This window comes from Phalangium opilio, unplaced genomic scaffold, assembly GCF_054372755.1.
Source record: "Phalangium opilio isolate 3A_F unplaced genomic scaffold, DU_Popi_V2 ptg000230l_1, whole genome shotgun sequence".
In the NCBI taxonomy this organism is placed as follows: Eukaryota; Metazoa; Arthropoda; class Arachnida; order Opiliones; family Phalangiidae; genus Phalangium; species Phalangium opilio.
The window spans coordinates 632,327-637,961 of NW_028324221.1; the positions used below are offsets into that span (position 1 = coordinate 632,327).

At 38.8% G+C, this 5,635-nt stretch overlaps 1 long non-coding RNA gene across 1 annotated transcript; it reads left to right on the forward strand.

The window, feature by feature from the left end:
- Nucleotides 1-209: 209 nt before the first annotated feature.
- LOC149613137 (uncharacterized) lies at nt 210-5,079 on the forward strand. Its single transcript, XR_016376266.1, has 3 exons — nt 210-925; nt 2,130-2,522; nt 4,910-5,079. It is a non-coding gene; the product is annotated as an uncharacterized LOC149613137 (long non-coding RNA).
- The last annotated feature ends 556 nt before the right edge of the window (nt 5,080-5,635 follow it).

Consider the following 5,635-nt stretch of genomic DNA (forward strand, 5'->3'; position numbering starts at 1 on the left):
TTCTTGGGTTAACATTTACTGGATAGTATTTTATGTTATCTAAAAGTATTTGGCATAGTAATTTGCCTATTAAAATTTTATTAGGAAATATTATGTCGCTTCTCTGTAATACTTGATTGATTGGTGTTAATTTTAGGCTAGAAATGGCATAGTGATATTCGTAGTTATCCTCGCGTTTAAAGTTCTTAAAATATAGGGGGGCAAATTTCTTTTGTACATTTTCAAGGGTAGCAAGGGTGGTTTTACATGCATCGTTGTAGTTTAGACATCCATAGAGAAGTTTAGGTTTTACTAGAGATTTGTATAACGCCAAGAAACAGGCGGGAGAATTGAGAGTTGTAGCAATTTTTAGTGAGCAGTATAAAGTTCTTTTGCAGTCTAGAACAGTCTTGCTGACGTGTTTATTGAAAAGAAGGGCTTTGTCAAAGATGACGCCCAAATCCTTAATATCAGAATTGCGTACTAGTGTTTCTTTGTCAATTTCGTAGTTGTAGACAATAGGGGTTTTCTTTTTGGTATATGTCACCAACACTGTTTTTGATCTGTTTATCTGTAGGTTATTCTTATTGCACCAGGAATCCAAAGCGACTATGTCGGCTTGTAATAGATCACAATCCTGGACGGTTTTTATTACTTTGGCTAACTTATTATCATCGGCGAAGAGAAATATTTTAGAATGTTTTATGCAGTTAGGTAGATCAGAGGTGTATATATTAAATAATAGAGGTCCTATAGAGGAGCCCTGTGGAACCCCGCAGTTTACGGGATATTGAATGTTGGTGATGTTGTTACATTTAATAATGTTTTTCCTTCCTTGGAGATAATTTTGAAACCACTTATAAAAGGATCCAGACAAGCCATAGTACTTGAGTTTCTTCAGGAGAATTGGATGAGATACGCGATCGAAGGCTTTCGACAAGTCTACGTAAGTGACATCAACTTGGCCTTTTGCAACCTCAGGCTTGATGTAGTTATGAAAGGCTAAGAGGTTAGTTTCGACAGTTCTGCCTTTAACAAATCCGTGCTGGCATTCGGGTATATTAGGCTGAAACCAGGAGTATAGGTTCTTGTTGATTATGTAATCAAGTACCAGGCTGAGAGAGCAGAGAAGCGATATTGGGCGGTAGTTTTTAAGGGTTAGATTTGGTTCCCTTTTTAAATACCGGCGTAACCAGTGCGGTTTTCCAAGCTTCAGGGTACGTCCCATTTTTTATAGAAAGCTTGAAGATATACTTCAGTATTGGTGTTAAGATCGCGGAGCAGCCTTTTATTATGAAGTTTGGTATTCCGTCTTGACCGGAACATAATTTTGGTTTCATTTTATTGATAGCTTCTTTGACATCCTGTTCTGATATGTTGATACTGGACAATTCAATTGGAAATTTAAGTTCTGGTTTGAATTCAAAGTTGGGATCGGATGTATCTTCGGCTATTTGAGAAAATTCGACGCTAAATTCTTTAGCTATTTCCTGGTTTGAGACAATGATTTCGTGGTTCTTCTTTAGAACAATATTGTGTCTTGGCTCGTTCAAATTTCGGCCTACGTAATTCCAGAAGGCTTTCGGATTACTCTTTACGGAAGTTCTAATTTCGGCACAATAACTGGCCTTGTCACGTTTTAATAACTGTTTTATGGTTTTGCGAAGGTTTGCATAGGCAAGATTGTCCGCGGGATTTTTGGTCCTTTTATATTTCTTGTGGAGGTATACTTTTTTCTTAAGGGCTTTTGTTAGTTCTTGGGAGAACCATTTTGGATGTTTTGGTTTGATCCGCTTTGTATCCCCCGAGCTTTTAGGGATATTGCTGTTAATGATATTTGAGATTGTTTTGGTCAAATAATTAACGCAATTATTTACACTGTTTGAGGAGAAAATGGGGTTCCAATCTGTGTCCCGCAGGGTAGTGTATATAGAGAGATAATTGCCTTCCTTGTATCTAAAGCGAGAATGGGTATTTGTGTCCGAAGTAAGGGTACTGATTCCTGAGTAATGTATTAGGAGAGCTGGATGATATTTGTCGAGCTTGACTAGACTAGAATGAGAGATCTCAGTAGCGCAGCTGTTATTGTTTACGAGGCATAGATCCAATATGGTACCGAAGTTGTTATTGATATTGTTTATTTGTTGTAGGTTCAAGAAGTGGGACATGTCAAAAATGTGTTCCGCCTTGTGTTTAATGTAGTAAGTGCAATTCAGGTTGTTCCAATTTGACCATGTTACGCCTGGGAGGTTAAAGTCTCCAAGAATTATTATGTCTGCGTCGTAGTTTTTAAGTTTATCGTTTAGTTGATTGGTGAAAACCTCGTACATTTTGACTGCCGAGTTTGGAGGTAGGTAAATGGTTCCTAGTAGTACCTTTTTCTTCTGTGTGAAAAATAATTCAACCCACGTGGCTTCAAAGTCCCCTTCTATATCGGGTCTTCGTATACATTTAATAAATTTTTTAACAGCTATAAGTGTACCTCCACCTCTCTGGGTGTGTGTTCTGTCAGTGCGATGGACCAAATAATCATCGGGAAAATAGTCTCCCCAGTAGCACAATCCTTCCGCATAATAGTCGGTTAAAGGTCGAATAGTCGGTTTACGGTCCAGTCGGCTGTACCGTGCTTATTCCAACACTTTTCCGACTCATGGAGCCGACTACTTCTTTTAGTTGGCTATGCCGACATCTATCTGACAGTTGGAACTGAGATGGTTTAAAGTAGGCTTGCCTACCGTCTAGAAAATTCCAACTTATTTTTTGCCAATTGATTAACGACTCTTTCGCGCTAGTCGGTATTGTGACGTTTAAGAAGAGTAAAAATAAAAGCAAAGTTATGCTTAGGCCGTTTAGTAACCGACATTTATCCGACAGTTGGAACTGTGGTGGTTTGAAGTAGGCTTGCCTACCGTCCTAAACACGTAACCCATTTTTGCCAATTGATTACCGTAACCCATTTTTGCCAATTGATTACCAACTCCTTCCCACTAGTCGGTATTGTCACGTTTAAAAAGAGTAAAATGAAAAATGAAGTTGTTGGTAGGCCTTCTTTTTCCGTGGGACGGTTTTTTTTGAGTTTTACTATTCCGCATATGCCACCAAAATATTTTTGTTATATATTTAACTTATACTATATTTCGACCCACATTCAGAAGTTGATAATACCATATTTTTGGCAACACTAGAAACTTAACCTTACAAAAAACTGCAAAGCAAGAAAACACATCTGATTTTCTAGTTTGAATTTTCCCTCCTGTAATTTCTCGGGTCAGGTGACACGCCTCTGTTCTATTGGCGTAACTAAGGTAACGGCCTGCACGTCATCATCGAAGAGGGCGCTGCTAGTGCGAAAGCTTAAGCAAGTCAGCCTTTCCAGTATCTCTGACGCTGCTGAGTCGTTAGAATGTTAAAAGGAGATTTTTGTGGTCGAAAATGATTAGTTCTTGGCTTGCTAACTTTCAATTTCATCGCTAAGGTTCTTTGTCACACTATATAAACTAGAATCGTCTTCGTTTGTCACCGTAGGTTTGAATTTTGTTATTGAATTATCAATTAATCTACCTCTTAGAGCCAGTTTTATGCATAAGCCTTTGCTTTTCACCTAGCTTCTCATCTGCTGGGAACCAAAACTTAAACGTTTATGTATACCTTCAGTTTCTTTGTTTGAATATAAAAGAAGCAAGTGTTTTGGGGCGCTTGGAGTTCAAAAACCTTATATATTAAGTATTTTAGAGATTTTTGGTTGTGAAAATAATACTGAATTCCAAAATAGATCTCAATTTGTTTTAGTTACAGAATTTTTATGCGGTTTCAAACATTTTAAAGGAAAAATGTGTGAAATAAACCCTTTAGAATTGTATGTTTTTCTTTTTCCTTAAAAAAATCTGGAAGCGTATAATATTTTTCATTAAGATTTTTGTAATTTAAGAGATAGCAACTGGCCACATCGAAGATATTAACAATGAATAATAATAAATGCTTTAATTGATGTAAATATTATACTCGCGCTGAAAAATTTTACTTTTTGTTGAAACCAATTAGCTAGGCAGCTAATATTTCCATTAGACTAGTCGTGTAATATCGAATACATTGTTTAATATTTGAAATTGTTATAATTGATGCTCAACCTGTATGTTACTTGAAATATTCAAAGTACAAATTCTAAAGTGATTTTCGTTGAAAATGTTTTAAAGAAATTTCAATACTGGGTATCAGTATCCTTTACTATAAGCGAATGAAGCCTCGATTTAAGGCTTGATCGTTGCAAAACCGTCGGGCCTCAAGTTAAGGTTTGATCGTCGCAAAAGCGTCGGACCTCTTGCTGACAGGCGGTTAAGTCGACTCTCAAACGTGTTGGATGAGGGTCATATTTCATTCGTGTCGTAACAGTCGGTAAACCAGTGGGCCATCGTCCCACCGGGCGGACATTTCGATTCTCAAACACTTACTCAACCTGCCCTTTTCCGACGATTTACCGTTCCTATACTAAAAAGCCGCGAAATCGTCGGATTGAGCGCGGCTTTAGGTAGGCATAATGACGCCGACATATAGTCGGCCAACAGTCGTTTTATAGTCGCCTCATAACAGTCGGAAAACCGGAGGGCCGTCGTCCCGCCGGGCGGACATTTCGACTCTCAAACCCTTACTCTACCAGCCCTTTACCGACGATTTACCGTTCCTATACTAAAAAGCCGCGAAATCGTCGGATTGAGCGCGGCTTTAGGTAGGCATAATGACGCCGACATATAGTCGGCCAACAGTCGTTTTATAGTAGCCTCAAAACAGTAGGAAAACCGACGGGCCGTCGTCCCTCCAGGCGGACATTTCTACTTTCAAACCATTACTCTCCCGACTTATTAGTGACTTTTTACCAACTCGACGGTAACACACAAAGCCGACCATGTAGGCCCTACGTCGGCAGTGCTACTAGGGCTACTGTGAATTGTTCACGCGAGAGCCAGGTTTCAGTTAAGCATATTATGGGAAGATCTAGGTTTATAATATTGGCATAAAATTGCTCAGCTTTTGTTCGTAGACCTCTCGTGTTTTGATAAAATATTTCTAAATTAGTGACTTTGTTAATCATCCTGGGTTGAAGTTGAGTTGGAGATATTATATATTTGAGAATCGTGGAGTCTGCCTCTAAATTCTGTTTCTAGACAGTCCGCTGGAAAGTTACACGGGTCTTTGAGTATGTCAAATTCGCCTTCTTCCGAGGAGACATGGAAACAGGCATAATTGCGCTTAGTGTTCATTCGAGTGCAAATTATTGATTTTAGATTAGTGTCAGATTCAATGTATCGTTTTAGGTCGTCGTTAGTAGTATTAGTTGGGAGCCATGAAATAAACATGGCTGGTTTACGTTTGGGCCTTTCTATCGCCTTGATTAGATCACACTTTTTCCCTCCGGTTAGTATTTTTTTATCACTTTTACGATTTATCTGGTTTCCCTGGGGACGAGTGTTGATCCTCGGAAAGATATCGTTCTTAGGGATTAGGGGTGGTAAGAAACCCCGAGGTATATTCTCCACTAGTTTGGAGGTTAAGGAGGAGCCTTGGCTAATGGCCAGAGGTAGTTGTCCAGAATGTTCGGGCTCTTTGATAAGATTCTTATTTTTGAGCTGTTTAACTTCTTCCCGCAGGCCTACAACCTCTG